The 19,292-nt window shown below is 41.1% G+C and overlaps 1 long non-coding RNA gene across 2 annotated transcripts in view; it reads right to left on the bottom strand.

Moving 5' to 3' along the window:
* The window catches only part of LOC307192603, a 140,282-nt gene extending 122,046 nt beyond the window's left edge, over positions 1–18,236 (bottom strand). For both annotated transcript variants that reach the window (XR_013830142.1, XR_013830143.1), the window contains exons 1-2: positions 17,910–18,236; positions 16,980–17,095 (exon numbers count right to left, since the gene is read on the bottom strand). This is a non-coding gene — a long non-coding RNA (uncharacterized lncRNA). The remainder of the gene's footprint in view (positions 1–16,979; positions 17,096–17,909) is intronic.
* Between the last annotated feature and the right edge of the window lie 1,056 nt (positions 18,237–19,292).

Here is a 19,292-nt window from a genome sequence, read left to right as displayed (position 1 = left end):
ACGTGTCCCAGGTCCCAGCACACGCTGTTCCTACCGGCAACACCTACAGGCTGGGCTTTTGGTAGGAGCTTAGTAAACATTTTTTAAATAAATGAATAAACAAACAACATGACTCATGGTTATGAGACCACCCCCCTCCCCAAGGTTCTTGCAGTTGACCCATTGTCCTTGGAAATGTTAATAAACTTGGGAAAATCCAGACCCCCGCCCCCAAGGCCTGAAGCCTCTGTCAGACCACAGGGTTCATCAGAACGAATGTGTCCCAGAATAAAGACAGGGAAGTGGCTGTTTAAGGAAAGGATCTCCCTTTAGGGTGTGCCTGAAGGCACAGAGGCACAGGCGTGGGGAAACCCTGGGCTTGTTTTACTTCCGTGGACTGAGGGTAGCAATTCTACTTTAAACAGCCTGGAGGAGAGGAGGTGGGAATGGGTAGGAGGAGGAAGCAAGTAACTGTTTACAAAGCATACTGAGCAGCCAGGAGAATGACAACTTCAGTTACTTCCAGAAAGAGAAATGCAGAGGAAGCTGGCGGCAGGATGTGTCTGCTCAGGGAGAATGTCCTAAAAAGCAGAGGAGCCCTCATCACTCATAGAGAAGAGAAAAGAGCATTAGGAAACTGATGGGTACACCACCCCCGAGAATGCCTGTCACCAGCCATGTGCAAATTCTGACGCTCGAATACACCAAAGTCTTCGTGGTTTCCTGATACATCCACCCAATCTGGCTGAAAGGAATGGGGCTCGCCAACAGAAGACAAACTTTCAAAACACTGGGACCCAGTTTTAAACTGAGCAAAGGCTTATTTTAAGGGATTTAGTTTCTAACTTTTAAATAACATTTTCTTGTTAATTAAAAGAAAAAAATGTATACGTCCAAGAGCACTGTAAGGAACTACAAAAGTATAGACGTAATTCCTACTTTCAAAAAGCTGATGCAGGGCTTCCCTGGTGGCGCAGTGGTTGAGAGTCCTAACCCTGCCGATGCAGGGGACACGGGTTCGTGCCCCGGTCCGCAAAGATACCGCATGACGCGGAGCGGCTGGGCCCGTGAGCCATGGCCGCTGAGCCTGTGCGTCCAGAGCTCCGCAACGGGAGAGGCCACAGCAGTAATCCACATGCACCAAATGAGCGTGTATACAGGTGGCACATTCGATCAAAAATAGGCTCTTTTTAGCACCAGCACTGCAGGAGGACAGCCTTCTAGCCTATGTTCCCTCTCCAGGTGCGCAGACAATGATCTAATCCATAGGATGGATCCATCTGGAACAGGTACCACTCTTTAAAGGACTGACTGAAACAAACTGAAACCAATGATGGCATAAACTACATATAAGTCAGTGAGCTGTGGACTCAAGCGAATAATGTGTTTGGAGAATATACAAATAATGTGTTGGCACAACTGCCACAATTTTTAAATAACTATCAAGTTTTCCTTGTATAGTATTGGTAGAACTCTGCCAAGAACAACCAGGAAAAATACAGGTCTTTAACAGGTCCTTTTTTCCTGATATCACAGTAGTTCTGCAGCACTCAATGATCTGCCCATTCATTCATCAAACTTGAGGAATATTTTTTTTGCCTCATTTTCTCTCTCCTCCTTTTGGGACTCCAGTTACGTAACCTCTTAGTGTTGTACCAAAGATCCATGAGATTATTCATTATTTTTTCAATCCTTTTTTCTCCATGTTATTCAAATTGGAAAATTTTCTCTTGATCTGTCTTCGAGACAGAATTTCTGTTTGGTTCTTACTTACAGTTTCTAGGTCCCTTCCTAGATTTCCTATCTTTTCAATTATTATGCCCATATTTTCTTTTACGTGAGTGTGGTTAATATATGTGTTAAAATCCTTGCCTGTTGTTTCCAACAATTTGGTCATCTTTAATGATTCATCCATCTCCAGTGATTGTCCTTCTCTTGAAAATGGGTCACATTTTACTGTTTCGTCACCTGTCTAATAATTTTGTACATTGTAAATGCTATGTTGTGGAGACTCTGGATTTGATTATATTCTTCCTGAAGTTTGTCCGTTTGGTTGTTTGTTTTAGCAGGCAGTTAATGTCACTGAATTCAAACTGCAAACCCAGTCTTTGGGAAAGCAGTTGGGGTGACCACACACCCCAGTCTGCCTGGAACTGACAGGGGTTCCTGGAAATGGGAGGGTCCTGGGCAGCCTGGAGCAAACTGGTCACCTAGGCAGCAGCTGAAATCTCAGTCCAGCTCTTTTAGTCTTTGCTGATGGAGTTGTTTGGAGTCTGTCCCACATATACATGATGTACATACAAGATTCAGGGATCAGCCAGAGACATGGGCAGAGTTTAAAACACAGAATCTCTGCAAGCAAGATCTTAACCACATCCAGTGTTCTCCAAGAACAGAGCTGTAACTCACACTGATGGCTTCTTCCTCCAAGGAGATTCATTTGACAGACTCATTCAGGACATACAAGTACTCACAAAGGAGCTCACAAGAAGGGCATGACCACTGCCCCACACACAGTACAAGGCCCATCATCTTGGTTAAATTCTGAAAATTACTTGATAAGTCGAGGGTCACTCCATCCCTGACACCGTCAGAAACAACTATTGACTCTCCAGGCACACATTTTAAAAAGTTCAATGTCATTCAGGTCTTTTTAGATTCTGCAGGCAACATGTTCCTCATTTACAACTTTACCTAAAGCCCATTTATGCTGTTACTCACAAATCAGCCCGACTCAAATGAGACTTTCTGCAACCAAAGTCTCTGCAATCCATCCAAGCGGCAATACAACAAGCACTCCCATTAGCGCCACACCCACCCCAAGCCTCCCTGCCTGCGGAGGGCTTAGCAGCTCCTCTGGGGCCCCTGCTCACAATGCCCATAAGGCCCGCAGGGGCTGCCACCGCGAGAGACTGATCCCCTCACCCACCCCACACCGTCAGAGACCGACTGCTGCCTCATACTGGGCTTCTGCGGAAGTACAGGTCCTCACGGCCAGAGTCCACGGCCCTCCGTACCCAGCCTCCCATTGTGCCTTAAGCCATGAAAACAGCATGGCCACCAAGCCCTTCCTGATACAACAGAAACTGTACCTACAGGATAGAGTCAAACTGGACCCTCTTGCATATCCCACCCGAGGGAAGGGGTGAACTTCCCTGTCTGAAGTACCTTGCCAGGGAACTGGTGCACTTCTCAAGTGGACATGCTACCATCACAAACGACAGAGCCCACGGGAAGGCTGCTGAATATTTATTCTATGTGTATATGGGGGGGGGGGGGCTCAAAAAAATGAAGTGAAAATCCCAAGAGGTGATCAGACCCAGAGGTTTATATACTATTTTAACAAAGGGTGATAAATTGCACAGAAATGGTAAGACGAAGGAAAAGTTTGGGCTTTTAGGGGCAGTACATTTGAGAAGGTAAACGTATGGGAGAAGCCAATGGAAAATAAGGGTTATTCAGCAAGGTTTGTCTGTGCAGATGCATCTCAGTGTGGCCTCTATCTCCTGTGATAAAGACTGTTTCCCCCCCCTGGTATGGGGGGAGGCACCTCCACATGGGAAATTTACACCCTGCTTTTAAGCAGACAGGGAGAGGGCAGAAAGCTTTCCCGGGGTCTGCTTTTTCTCAATTGTTTTCAGTTCAAAATAATCCTTTTACCTAAGTAGCATATTTGGGGGTGGCCTGTTCTGATCCCCTTCAATGTCTCCCTCAAGGTAAGAGCCACCTGGCCTTTCCCCCTCACATTGTCCTGGGCTGGGCTGGCGGCTCCATTACCGTCAGGAGCCAGACTCCTCCCACCTTGTTGCTCTGCAGTCCCCAGCACAGTGCTTCCTCCTTGTCACTCACACTGGCTGCTCGACCTCTAGCCATGATGTCCACGTTCTAGCCGGGAGGGAGAGGGAAGGACGAAGAACAGTGTGCCTCTCTTGACATGACAGTAACTAGCTAGAGACAGTAACTCTGCACTAGGTACAGAGTCCTAACTATCTATCACCTATCTCAGTGGAGCCAAGAGGCCTGATACACTGGACTCCTCTTGCAAAGTGGGAGGTTTCTCACATTTCCACCTTATGGCTAATATTTTCTGGTAGCAATAAAATAAGATTTCACACCCTTTTTTTCCCAATCATCTTTGTCAGTGTTTGAGCAGAAACACACTGGTATTCAAATAAAGTGACTTCTGGTATGGAAAATGGCAAGCCTTATGCCGTAACACTTCAAACCAATCTAAAGTTGGTAGAAGAACTCCTAAACAGCCCTAACATCATTAAAAATGGAGTGAAGATATTAAAATTGAATTTTCAAAGACCAAAGATCCGTGGTATTTTTGCACAGATGTCAGTAAGATGTTTCAGTGATACCATCTTGAGACAAATAAAACAGGGCTGATGCTCACACATTCACTCGTGTGCTTTTTTCCTGCATTCTCATCATCTTTAATTTTCTTGTTCCTGGAAGAGGCTTACTCAACCCTGAGGCTTTTTTCGTAATAAGACCTTTCCAAAGGTCTCTGGTTCAGTGGCACTCGATAAATCTTTTAAAGTAGTAAAATTGAAAGCAACATTTTTTAAATGCCCCAGGACAATATGCTGTCTCATAAACATTAGGATTAGTTCTCAAGGAAGAGAATTTTTGTAAAACACTGATACAGCTCAGTGCCGCAAACTTCACAACTGTCTGGAGGAGATCTCCAAGAGCTCACTCCCTGGTGGGTAAAGCCAAAACTTTTAAACAGGATGATGATTAGATTATTAAGGAAAATCTGGTCCCTGATCTAGTATTGATTCTCCACCATCAACAACTGGATGATGGGTCAGCTACAAGGAATCATATAAAAGACATTCCAACGCCTTCTATGACGCATACCCCATCATTCCAGGCAGAGATGAGCTATCCAGCTGTTAAACGTTTTTATCTGAATTTCAAAAGAGTAATAAAATGTATGCTTATAAAGAATGGAGTATTATACCTATATGTGGAAAAGATATCCTATTTTACATTTTAGAGAGACATTAAATAAAATCATTTTCTTTCCTTATTAAAAACTCAAATTGGTAGGTCCTGAGATGTGACTAAGCCACACTTCCTACTGGGGGACCCACTGGACACCCATAGTTTGCATAAAGATTATTTTAAAGTGAAAACATTTGGACTTGATGGGGCTCAAGGCAGGCCACCCCAAAATAAGCCACGTTGGTATATTGATTATTTTTAATTAAAGTTACTTTAGAAACAGCCAAAGCATGAAGGACACTCTTACCCTCCTTGGTCCCCTGAAAGTACGAAATAAATCTCCCTTGTGAAATGTACCCTCTCTGTACCAGGAGGCAGTGAGTCATCCTTATCGCCAGAGATAGAGAATTTAGAGTCGAGAAGGCTGTATTAAAAAAACTTGTTACTTCTTCACTAATTTACTACCCAAAGCCCAAACTTGTCAATTCTTCACAAAGGTATTGTTTCTTTGTCTAAAAGGCATGAAAGCGGTCTGCTTTGAATCTGCTTTGACTTGAGTCTCATATTTCCATGAGTTCCCGTATGTAGGAATTACATTTGTTTTCCTCCTGTCAATCTATCTTACATCAATTTAATTATTAGACCAGCCAAGAAACCCAGAAGAGAAGAAAGGAAAAGGCATCCTCCTCTTCAGTTTGGGCAAGAAAGCCAGGAGACTCCAGTGGCTGGACACTGCTCACCCCAGGGCTGCTGCAGCTGAGGGATCCAGGGACCTCAGACAAGCACTGGCAGAAGAGAATTCTCACCACATCAGTCTCCCAGATCTCTGCATGCAGGGTCGGTATGTTAATATCGCGAGTGGTGAGAGCCCTTTTCTTTTTCCGAATTTAGATCAGCAGGAGAAAATATTTGTGTAAATTAGTTCCTTGGGTATAGTGACTCTGGTAAAGATTTGCTTTGAGTATCTTATTTTCTACTGACTGTTCCTCTCAAAGATGGTAACTGCAATCGTTTGTCTTTGTCTTTTGTGTCATTTGTCATAAGGAGGAAAACCATGGAGTAGAACACAGGCATAGAACACAGGCATGAGGCTGTTGTTCAAGCTGGCCTCACACACTGATGAGGTCGTGGTTCTCCCCAGACTGGTGTCTGTTTAGACAGACTTTGCTGTGGGTCCCCTACGTAAAAACGGGATGAGGTGTTCCATTTGTGTCATTCTATGTCTTGAGAACTTGGCTTTGTGACCAGTGAGAATATTCAATCTGGCCTCTGCCATTCCAGAAAGTGCACATACTGTGATGCATCTGGTGGCCATTCAAACAGACTGGGATTCCAAGACACAAAGTCACAAGCACCCTTCTTCGTTCAGCTGTGCCAGCTCTCAGGGGAGTCTGTTGTAAGGGGTCCATAAATGGCTTCTATCATCTCAACTTTCATTGTTTTGCTAGCGCTGGAAAAGTCCCATTTGAGTAGAACCTGCCCACTGTCACAGATTAGAGGGCGATGACTGGAGGCCTCTCATGTTCCCATGAGAGACCAGAGACACCATTTTCACTACACCGTTCTTACAGCCATGATAACGAAGGCTTTGCTTTCTTAGGCTAACTCTGGGAGCAGACTCTCTAGATCTTGTGGGGACTGTGTCTTTTGTACTCTCTTGTGAGATGCTTCTTTCATTTTTGGTTAAGCCATAAAAAGGCTTATTGGTTTGAGTCACTACTGAGATGAATAAATCCTATTTGTCAATGGCCAAGTGATGGGTCTTTGAATTGGAAAAACTTCTATATTTGAAAAAAAAAAACTTACAGAGGGCTTCCCTGGTGGCGCAGTGGTTGAGAGTCCGCCTGCCGATGCAGGGGACACGGGTTCGTGCCCCGGTCCGGGAAAATCCCACATGCCGCGGAGCAGCTGGGCCCGTGAGCCATGGCCGTTGAGCCTGCGCATCCAGAGCCTGTGCTCCGCAACGGGAGAGGCCACAGCAGTGAGAGGCCCGCGTACCGCAAAAAAAACAAAAAACAAAAAAACTTACAGAGCTTTCATCCTAAACAACTGTCTTATTGGCACCTATGGAAAGACCAAAATAAAAAGTAGATACAAGGTAGTATAATGCAAGCTTTAGGGACTCCCTTAACAAGATGAAAAAACAGAAATCAGACTTAAAATAAAATTCCAACATAAATTCTTCTTCTTTAAAACCGCCCCGTCTCCCCAGCAAATTCCCAGGCCGTCCCACAAATAATTAGGAAATGGATCAGCCAGCTAGAGGCCAATATTCAGGGGCTCTGTCTTTGTCTTGCAAACCTACAAATACTTTCAGAAATATAAAAACTTAACCCTAGGGACTTCCCTGGTGGCACAGTGGATAAGAATCCACCTGCCAATGCAGGGGACGCTGGTTTGAGCCCTGTTCTGGGAAGATCCCACATGCCGCAGAGCAACTAAGCCCGCGCGCTACAACTAGTGAGCCTGCGCTCTAGAGCCCACGAGCCACAACTACTGAGCCTGCACACCTAGAGCCTGTGCTCCACAACAAGAGAAGCCACGGCAATGAGAAGCCTGCGCACTGCAACGAAGAGTAGCCCCTGCTCGCCACAACTAGAGAAAGCCCACACACAGTAACAAAGACCCAACGTAGCCAAAATAATAAAAATAAAATTAAAAAAAAAAAAAACTTAACCCTAATAATCTTTGGTAAATAAAAGCTAGCTTAAGTTTGTTGGTTTAATTAAACATGTTTTCAAAGTTATCAGCATTCAATATAATGCAGATAAACAACTTACAGTCTACCTGGGTTTGTTAGGCAAATAAGTTCACGTTATTTCCGTTGCAAAAATTTGTCTGCAGGAACAATAGCTTAGGATGATAGCTGACTCTGTCTAATGTCTCATGAAGTTTTCATGAGTAGTTTAAACATAACTGCTGGGAGCAAATAATTTAGATAAATGTACGGGGGTTAAGAGTTTTTAGGTGAAGTTTTTAATAGTAATTATGTTTTACGGTATGTGTACTTAAAAATAGTTTTCCAAATCTCTTTGGTAATTTGAAACCTTAGAATTTTTGCTAATTTAGATTAAATGATGAATAGTAATTAAATATCTAGATCACTTCCAAATAAGATAAAATAATGAAGCATTAATTACCTACTCTTGTCTTATTACAGAGAAACTAAAGATATATGGGTTTATTAGTAAACATGTCTTGTGCTACACTGAAAGCCCACAGCATGAAAAGGCATATGTTTCCAGAAATTATGAAATATATTTATAAATTTGTCCACCTAAAGAATGCTGGTATAACAGACAGTACACAATTGCTTACTTCTTAGTTTTCACTAGAAATTAAGGTTTCTAAGGGTTAAAAATTCTAATTAATATACGTAATCAAAACTACTAGAAACAATAAGGGAAATATCTCTGTATGCAAGAAAAGTAGGGTACGTGCTTTTGGCAAGAAAATGTGTAAGGAATGGAGACGCATTTTTGTTGAGGAAATAAAAGTGATTTTGTCCTAAAAGCCAGTTATTTCAGAATGAGAAGGAAGAAAATGAAGAACAAACTAAAATAGACATAGAAAATTACAGAAGGCTTATTTTTTGAAATTTTGGGATAGGAATTTTATGTGTGGTCAAGTTGGCTAAGATTGGAATTAATGTATTTAAGTTAAAAAATGAGTTTAATATCAAAAGTAAGGTGGTACAAAATTAAAATTAGTTTCTCTCTCTGTAAAAGGACAAAGTTTTTTTAGATTATTAGTCTGATCCTGATAAGAGATTATTAAAAGTTTTTCTTTACCTCTTAAGTGATCTGCCTAGAAAACAAAGATTTTGTGTCTTATCAAAATTATTTTCTGTGCTTTATCAGGTCTTTGATTGGTTTTCCTCATAATTAGGTAACCTTCTGCATTTGCCTTTGAAATCTTGTATTGTCAGTTTGGTTAAATGGATAATTATTGTTTCATAACAGTTTGTGATCCTATTGAGTCAAGTGTGCAAACCTTTTTGATATTTTTGATAAAATTCCCCAAATTCAAATTCTAAATGAAGCCTTTTTGCCCTTGAACTAATCTGAGATTTCCAGAAGGCCCTTGGAATTTGTTCTCCCGCCTTATTAAAAAAAAAAAAAAGGAGGGGGGAGGTGAAGAGATGTTAAACTAGCTTACTTGGTATATTGAATTACATGGGAAGTATTGTAAAATAAATAATGATAAACCTTCTTAGGTCATAGTATAAGGGTGACCTTTTTTAATATAAATTTTCTAGAAACTATAAAATTTCTGAAATTCTGATGTCCTCGTATAATGTTATCAGTCATAATTCTACTTATCTTAAAATGTTGTATGTCACAGGAATAACCAAATTTCCTTATCAATTGAATTGTAATGAACCCTAATCAGATCTTTAACCATGCCATTTTTAACTCTTCTATCACTTATGTACAGTTACTGTTTGATGCTTTTGCAAAAGTGTTTCTGCAAAAGGGCTTCATCAGAGAGATTCACGGAAAGGACTCTGACCAGTACTACAGAATATAGGTTTCTAATAACTTTAAGATCATCAAACTGAACTGGTAAGATTTCCGGAACATTATAGAAAAGAATTTCCAGAACATAAAAGAAAAACTGGATTCAAGCAGAACCAGAATTAGTTACATGGAACTGAATGAACTGATGAAGATGATTATCATTTTTATGACTTTTTTGTACTGAAATATTGCTGGTTCTTTAATCTTTTATTTTCCAGATATAAGGAAATTGTTCTTCTTAAGCTATGACTTACAGCAATTTGGTAATCTATAGCTTTGTAAGCAGAATTAAAACTTTTATCTTTTTCTCCCTACCTGATTTCTCCAGAATTTGGAAACTCTTAGTGAGATTCTTATTTTCATATCAATATAGTTACTTGCATATGTCAATAAGAATCTGTTCTCCTTGTAACAGGACCCAGTTGGAAACATTGGTTCTATTACCAAGGCTTTGACTGGTATGTCATATTTGAGAGAGACATGCATAGACCCAGATATGACCAGACAGCTTTAAGGAACTAAGGTTGATTTTATGGAACCCTTAAAGCCCCTTGGAAACATCAGCCTGGTGCCTTGCTTACAGGGTTCCTGGCCGCCTTACCAGGTAAGTAAGGAAGGTCACTTCCTGGCAGGCCTAGGAGAACTGCAAAATGGGGCAGAAGGCAAGAACCTCTCCTAGGGTAAGGAATAAAGATCAAAGAAGAAACAAACAGAAAACAGCTGATTGGCTGGGGCCACACAGTATCCCTGTTTGGGGTGAGAAGGCCTAGAGGCGGCTTGGCATTTGGGGACTGGCTGACTAGATACCCTGGTTTCTGGCTAAGAGGAAGGAACACAAAAGTTAACTATGTTTCAGATGGTTGATGGGGCACCCAAGGCAGAAGCGGCTCCATCTCCCGCCTAGAAATTTATTTCAACAGCTTCCTGAGCCAGCTTTGCCCTCAGCTTCCATTTGGACGTCTTATTACATTGCATGTTTTTCCCCTATTGATTTTATGAATCTTAATATCTCTAATAGGTTACAAGTCCTTTGCCAGGTACATACTCTGCAAATATCTACCTTAAGTCTGTGGCTGGCCTTTCACCCTTATAGTTTTATCTTTTGAAGAACTGCAGCCCTTAATTTTAATAAGCCCAATTTATCACTTTTTCCCACTATGGTTAGTGCTTTTTATGAAGTCTTTGCCAAATTCAGGGTCATGAAGATATTCTCTTATGCTTTCTTCTAAAAGCTTTGTTAGAAAACAAAAACACTAACTCGAGAAGATATCTGCACCCCCATGTTCATAGCAGCATATTTACAATAACCAAGACATGGAAACAACCTCAGTGTCCATCAATGGATGAATGGATAAAGAAGCTGTGGAAATACTTGCAATGGAATATTATTCAGCCATTAAAAAAAAAACCAAGGAAACCCTGCCATTTGTGACAACACGGATGGACCCTGAAGCATTATGCTAAGTGAAATTAAGTCAGACGAAGACATACACTGTATGATCTCACTTTTATGTGGAATCTTAAAAAAACAAACAAACAAAACAAAACTCACAGAAAAAGTGATCAGATTTGTGGTAACCATGGGGTGGGGGTAGAGAAGGAATCTGAGTAAGATGGTCAAAGGTACAAACTCAGAGTTATAAGATAGATGTGGGGACTTCCCTGGTGGCGCAGTGGTTAAGAATCCTCCTGCCGATGCAGGGGACACGGGTTCGATCCCTGGTCTGGGAAGATCCCACATGCCGTGGAACAACTAAGCCCATGCACCACTACTGAGCCTGCATTCTACAGCCCGTCTGCCACAACTACTGAAGCCCGTGCACCTAGAACCCGTGCTCTGCAACAAGAAAAGCCACCGCAATGAGAAGCCCGCACACCACAGCGAAGAGTAGCCCACGCTCACCTCAACTAGAAAAAGCCCGCGCGCAGCAACGAAGACCCAACAGAGCCAAAAATAAATAAATAAATAAATAAATAAAATTTAAAAATAGATGTGTACTAGGGACGTAATATACGACAGGATGACTACAGTTAACACTGCTGTACGTTACATATGAAAATTAAGAAAATAAATCCTAAGAGTTCTCAATACAAGAACAATTTTTTTCTTTCTCTTTTCCATTTCTTCTTATTGTGTCTACCTGAGATGATGGATGTTAGCTAAGCTTATTGTGGAAATCATTTCATGATGTGTGTAAGTCAAACCTTTATGCTTTACACCAGAAACGCATAGTGATGTATGTCAATTAGATCTCTGTAAAATATGGAGGGGGGAAGCGTTGTTACCTTAACTTTTTACATTTAGACCTACAGTCTTTCCTGAATTGATTTTTGTGTAGGACATGAAGAAGGGTTCCAGACACATTTATTTCACTTGTGGGTATCTAGTCCACACAGCAGCATTTATGAAAAGACCATCTCCACACCATTATACTGAAGTATCATCTTTATAATAAGTCAGGGTAGTCTGTTTCCGGACTTTGTATTCTGTTCTATCAGTCCATTTGTCTATCCTTGTACCAATACTGTCTTAATTACTATCACTTTAAGTCTTAATATGTAGCAATAATATTCACCAACTGTGTTCTTAAAGAAAACCTTTGCTATACTGGCCCACTCATTTTCATACATATATATTAGAACTGGGTGGACTATTTCTGTATAAGCTGATTGGATTTTTTAAAGTTACTGTAAACCATCATCTCTTAAATTACAGTTTTCTTTTAGTTTGTTGCTAATATTAAAAATACATTTTTGTATGTTGACCTCATTTAATGAACTTGTTAAATTTACTTATGAATTCTAATAGCTTTTCTGTGAAGTCTTTTGCATTTTATAAGTACAACATCTTGTTGAGTGAATATTTCTTTCACCTTTTCTTTGTTAATGTGGCAATTTTACGTTGACTGATTTTTCAAGTGGTAAACTAACCTTGCATTCCTGACAACCCCACTTGTTTATCTTGTTTTAGTCTATTTGCAAGTTTTTTAAGGATTTTTTTCTAGAATTTGGCTCATAAGTTTCCTTTCTTGTATGTTCTGGAATTAAGATTATACTGGCCTTACAGAAGAGTTGAGAAGTTTCCCTCTGAGGCAATCTGTAGAAGACTGCTGTTGTTTCTTCATTAAATGAATAGAAGAATTCACCAGTGAAACCACTGAGTCTGGTGGGATTTTTCTGTGGAAGTTTTTAGTTAAAGATTCAGATTTTAGAATAGATATATGAATTTTTATTTCTCCTTGTGTCCATTTTTGTAAGCTAAGTTTTCCTATGGATTTCTGAACTTTGCCAAAACTTTAAATAGCATCTAATTATTCACTATATTCCCTATTATCTTTTCAATATCTGTAGCACTTCAGCGTTGTCTCATTTTTTTCCCCTTCATATTGGCAGTCCGTGTCTTTGCCTTCTTTTCATGAAGGCTCTATCAATTTTATTATTCTTTTCAAATAAAACACTTTTTGTTTTGCTTATTTTCTCTATTGGATATTTGGTTTTTGTTTTATAAATCTCTGCTCTTTATTTATTTCAGTCCTTTTAATTGTGCATACATTTTAATCCTCATAAGGCACTAAATTATTGTTTTATATGGTCAATACTTATATTTTCCCTCATATTATCCTTTTTCATTTTCTTTAGTTACTGTCCTGTGCGTCCATGCTTCTGTATGGGACCATTTTCCTTCTTTCTGCAGAATTTCCTTTAGTATTTCTTTTAGTGCATGTCTTTTAGTGATGAATATTTTCAGTTTTGTTTGTCTGAAAATGCCTTAAATTTGCCTTCATTTTTGAAAAATATTTCTGTTTAGTGTAGAGTTCCAGACTGGCAATTATCTTCCTTCAGCACTTTTAAACTCTTATTCCACAAGCCTTTCAGCGTGCGTCATTTCCGTTGAGAAGTCAGTTATTAGTCTTCCGTTGCCCTTGCAGGTGTAGTGCCTTTTTTATTTAGCTGCTTTAAAGCTTTTTCACTTGGTCTTTGGGTTGAATAGTTTGACTATAATGTGGTCGTTGTACTTTAAAAAAATTTGTTCTGCTTTGGGTTTTTAGGCTTGAATCTAAGGTTTCTTGGTTGTCTTTTATTATTTTCAGATAATTTGCAGACATTATTTATTAAAATATTGTTTCTGACCCAATCTTGTACTTTTCTCTTTTGGGTACTTCAGTTTCAAGAATACATAATACAGTTGACCCTGAACAACATGGGTCTGTACTGTGCAGGTCCACTTACATGAAAAATTTTTTCAATAAATACTACAGTACTACATGATCCAGGGTTGGCTGAATCCACAAATCAGGAATCACAGACATGGAGGACCAACTATAAAGCTATACACAGACTTTCAACTGTGCGGGAGGTGGCATCGCTAACCCCCCTGTTGTTCAAGGGTCAATGTACACTCTTTTCTCTATTATCCACCCTTTTTACTCACTATACTTCAGTCTGCATATTTTGTATTGATATTTCGTCTACTTTACTAATATTTTGGTCTTGTGTAGCTAATCTTCTTTTAAACCCATTTATTGAATTCTTAATTGCAGTTATTGTATTTTTCAGGTCTAGTATTTTTATTTGCTTCCTTTTTATGAATTCAAATTTCCTGGTCAAATCCTCCATTTTTTCTCCAGTGTCTTGATATATTAATCATAGCTATCTTAAATTCCTTTTCCAATAATTCTAATATCTGGGTTTCCTTGGGACTGTTTTTATTGTCCTTTTTTTCTTCTCTTGTTTTTCAATCATAAGATATGCCATGCCTAGTAATTTTTTATTGACTGTTGGACATCATTTATAAAAATATTTAGAGGTTCTAGATGTTATCTTCCTTCAAGGAAGATTTACTCTTTCCTTTGCTGGTCAATAAAGTGGGCAATGAATACTCAGTTCCAAATAGGAACTGAGGTCACTACAGGCTCAGTCTACTTCTAGGTCAACCCTCACTCTAGTCATAGCCTCCAGGTGTTCCAACTGAGGGACCGTAGGGGCCTGAACTCTAATACTTCTCTTCTCAGCCCTGAGAAATGGTCTCCAACTCTACATTAATTACTTCAGTTTCCTCATCATCCAGTATTTCCTCCTCCACTGAAATGTGGCAATTGCCCTCACTGCTTTATAGAAACAACACTCTTGAAACCTCTAATAATTTCCTTCTCATTACATAATTTGTTTTAAAATAATTTGTATACAAGATATAAAAGCAGCAAACAGGTACATGAAAAGATGCTTACTATCACTGATCATCAGGGAAATGCAAATCAAAACCACAATGAGATATCACCTCATACCTATTATCAAAAATACAAGAAATAACAAGTGTTGGTGAGAATGTGGAGAAAAGGGAACCCTTGTGCACCACTGGTGGGAATGTAAACGGGTACAGCCACTGTGGAAAACATTAGGGAGGTTCCCCCCAAAATTAAAAACAGAACTACCATATGATTTGCACTTCTGGGTATTTATCCAAAAGAAACAAAATCACTAACTCAAAAAGAAATCTATGGAATATTACTCAGCCATAAAAAGAAACGAAATTGAGCTCTTTGTAATGAGGTGGATAGACCTAGAGTCTGTCATACAGAGTGAAGTAGGTCGGAGAGAGAAAGACAGATACCGTATGCTAACACACATATATGGAATTTAAGAAAAAAAAGTCACGAAGAACCTAGGGGTAAGACAGGAATAAAGACACAGACCTACTAGAGAATGGACTTGAGGATATGGGGAGGGGGAAGGGTAAGCTGTGACAAAGCGAGAGAGAGGCATGGACATATATACGGTACCAAACATAAAATAGATAGCTAGTGGGAAGCAGCCGCATAGCACAGGGAGATCAGCTCGGTGCTCTGTGACCACCTAGAGGGGTGGGATAGGGAGGGTGGGAGGGAGGGAGACACAAGAGGGAAGAGATATGGGGACATATGTATATGTATAACTGATTCACTTTGTTATAAAGCCGAAACTAACACACCATTGTAAAGCAATTATACTCTAATAAAGATGTAAAAAAAAAAGATATCTGCACTCCCATATTCACTGCAGCATTATTTACAACACATGAAAACAACCTGTGTTCATCAACAGATGAATGGATAAAAAAATGTGGAATACACATACATACACACACATACACACACACCATGAAATGTTATTTAGCCATAAAAAAACCAAGGAAATCCTGCAATTTGTAACAATATGGATGGACCTTGAGGGCATTATGCTAAGATTAAATCAGAGAGAGAAAGACAAATACTGAATAATCTCACTTATATGTGAAATCTTTTTAAAAATTGAACCCAAGAGGGGGCAGGGCAGGGTCCAGCAGCCTTGGAGGGTGCAAACTGGTACAGCCACTATGTAAAACAGTATGGAGATTCCTCCAAAAACTAAAAATATAACCACCACATGATCAAGAAATTCCACTTCTGGGTGTATATCCAGAATAAATGAAACCACTAATTCGAAAAGATACATGCATCCCAATGTTCATAACAACACTATTTACAATAGCCAAGATATGGAAGCAACCCAAGTGCCCATCAACAGATGAATGGATAAAGACGACGTGGTATATATACAATGAAATACTACTCAGCCATTAAAAAAAGGAATGAAATTCTGCCATTTGCAGCAACATGAATGGACCTTGAGAATATTATGCTTAATGAAATAAGTCAGACAGAGACAACTCCTGTGTGATGTCACTTACACGTGGGATCTAAAAAATAATACCAATGAATGTATATGCAAAACAGAAACAGACTCACAGACATAGAAAACAAACTAGTGGTTTCCAAAGAGAGAGAGAAGGGGGAGGAGCAAATTAGGGATATGGGACTAAGAGATACAAACTACTATCTATAAACTAGATAAGCAACAAGGGTATGTTGTACAGCACAGGGGAATACAGACATTGTTTTGTATTAACTTTTAATGGAGTATAATCCGTAAAAATACTGAATCACAATGCTGCATACCTGAAACTAATATAATATTATAAATCAACAATACTTCAACTTTTAAAAAATTGAGCTCAAGGATATGGAGAAGAGATTGATGACTGCCGGAGGTGGGGCTGGGGATGGACGAAATGAGTGAAGGGGGTCAAAAGGTACAAACTTCCAGTTATAAGTAAGTGCTGGGGATGTGATGCACAGCATGGTGACTGTAGTTAATAATACTGTAGTGTCTCTTTGAAAGTTGCTAAGAGTGTAAATATGTTCAGTTTTCATCACAAGAAAAATGTAACTATGTGTGGTGAAAGATGCTAACTACACTTACTGTGATGATCAACTTGCAACACATACACAGACCAAATCATCAGATTGTAGGCCTAAAACTAATACCATGTGATATGTCAATTATGCCTCAATTAAAATTAATTAATGTAAAATTTCATTTGTATATACTTTGTTTCTCTGATAGACTGTTAAAAATTGATAGTAGAACATTTGTGGACATTTAAATCAGAAGGTCTTACACTTAGTAAGTCAGACAACAAATGAAGGCCATCTTCCAAGGTCTTACCTTAGTTCTATCCCTTTACTTCTCTGAATCAGCTCAGCCTGCTGACCACCATCTTCAAATCTCATTCCTCAGCTGTGACAATACTCCACTTCTTCTGGACCTTAAATTGTGTGGGGCTGAAACAGAATTCAAGAGGACAGTGGTCAAAATACAATTGCCTGCGACCAGCTGAACGATGGGCAGTGTCACTGCAATCTGACCATGACACTGCAGCAGTGGTGGCACCACGGCCGGATCACGCAGGTGTGCAGGCAGCCCAGGGACGGTCACAGAGTCATGAATAGGGGCTGAGGACGTGACTACCCTGGGTTACTAAGTGAAGACCCCTGGCGTCCATTTGGGAGTCCTAACAGGTGAAACCCAAATTACTGGGAAATGGAGCTAGAGAAGAAAAACGAATCCGAAGTATGAGGGGACACTGCGCTGAAGCGCAGGCAGGTCACAACGCCCAGGGGTGAGTCACGAGGGACGGGGGACAAAGCGCCATCCGGAGCCCCCGGCCCCACGGGATCCGTCCCCGCGCTCGGATGGAGCGGGGGCTCCCTCCGGGTCTGGGGGGGCCCCTCCCGTCCTCCCCGCCGGCCCCAGGCGTCCTCCTTCCCCCGCCCCTCCTCACAGGTCACTCGCCCCCCTGCTCTCGACTCTGCGGCAGGAGGCCTTGAGTCTGCGCCATCGCCAAACCCACATCTCCAGCCTCTCCCGGACCAAGAGCCACACACGTCCAACTTCCTCCTAGACAGTTCTGTCGCCAGCGAAGCCCATTAACAGTTCCCCGGAAATAAAAATAGAGTGTGGGTAATAAAGTCTAAGCTTTTTCCTTTTCCTCTGTGCTCAGTGCAGCTTCACTGGCTCACAGAGGGCCGGTACAGAGGCCTCGCCCCCCCCACCCGTCAGGCCCGGGGTGCCGGTGGAAAAGGGCGCAGCGCCCACCTCAGCTCCGGCCGCGGTCGGAAGCGCCGCCTGAGGCCCCGCGATTCAAGATGGTGGCGGCGGCGGGCCGTGTGCAGAGACCTGCCCCGCCCCGCGAGAGCCCCGCCCCCTGCCGAGACGCTGTAAAGCAGCCCCGCCCCGTCGCGGCAGATCACGTGCTGTAGGGCGGAGCCCGCACGTCCAGGTGGGTTCTCTGTTGAGAGAACAGCGCTTCCGTTTGTTCTGAGCCGGACTGCGTCTCTGTCTCACGTTGTATTGGCTCAAGTGACACAGGGCAGGAGGAACTTGTTGGAACCCGACTGGAAAGGGTTGGTGACAGAACCCCCTTAATGTCCTTCCTTCCTCTCAGACGTGTCATCTTCCTCCTCCAACTTCTCCTGGCTTCCCTGTTCCTTTGGCTGCTAACCAGTCTGAGCTTTTGTTTTCTCACCTGTAAATGAAGGTGACTTCTTTTCCACATGAGTTGTTGTGAGGATGAGAAACACACTATGGGAAATACACTATGTAAAACACTAACCACGCATCTGGGCACTTGGTTGGGCTCAGGAAGTGCTTCCTGTAAGTCGTGCGTTTACCTGCTTGGTGTCCTGACTAAGCTCGTGGGACGTCAAGTTTGTCACGTCAAATTCTAAAGTACCACTGGCCCCCGTTCTCTGCTTCAGACCCTTTTTTCTCCCACATTTTATTATGAAAAATGTTGAACAGATAGCAAAGTTGAAAGAAGTTTATAGCAAACATCCATACCCACCATCTAGGTTCTCCTGTGAACGTGTTACTGTACACTTGCTTTATTACATACCTTTCCATCCATCAATCCATCTTATTTTTTGAGACATTTCAAAATAAATTACAGACATTAGCACACTTCCTCTAAATCGTGTGTGTCATTAACTACATTTCTCTATTTGTTGACAGTTTTTCTTGTGCGATAACCTTATATGTACATTCACTGATTTTTACAAATGAGTATACCCTTTTAACCCAATCCCTATCAATATGTAGAATATTACCACCACCCTCAAAAGTTTCCTCATACCCTTTCTAGTCATTCCCCAGTTTCCCCCCCAAAGCAACCACAGTTCTGATTTTCCTGCACCATAGATGAGTTTTGTCAGGCCATTAGTAATTCATGTCAACCTCGACTATCAAGTAGTCTTCTAATTAGTATCCCTGCTTCAACTAGAATTACTTTTTTCCTGTCACAATTCACTGCTCATCCAGAAGCTAAAATAATCTCCTGAAGTACCACCTTGTCGTCAGGCCACCACACCACCCACCCATTTCATAATTTCCCCATGGCCTGTGAAGAGCGGGCTCTCAACACAGACCCTCCGCCATGCGGCCCCAGCTTGGTTTGGGCTTCACTCCACCACTCCTAAAATA

This window comes from Stenella coeruleoalba (assembly GCF_951394435.1).
Source record: "Stenella coeruleoalba genome assembly, chromosome: 10".
In the NCBI taxonomy this organism is placed as follows: domain Eukaryota; kingdom Metazoa; phylum Chordata; class Mammalia; order Artiodactyla; family Delphinidae; genus Stenella; species Stenella coeruleoalba.
The sequence above is the reverse complement of the archived record's forward strand: the minus strand, read 5'-3'. Positions and strand labels throughout refer to the sequence as shown.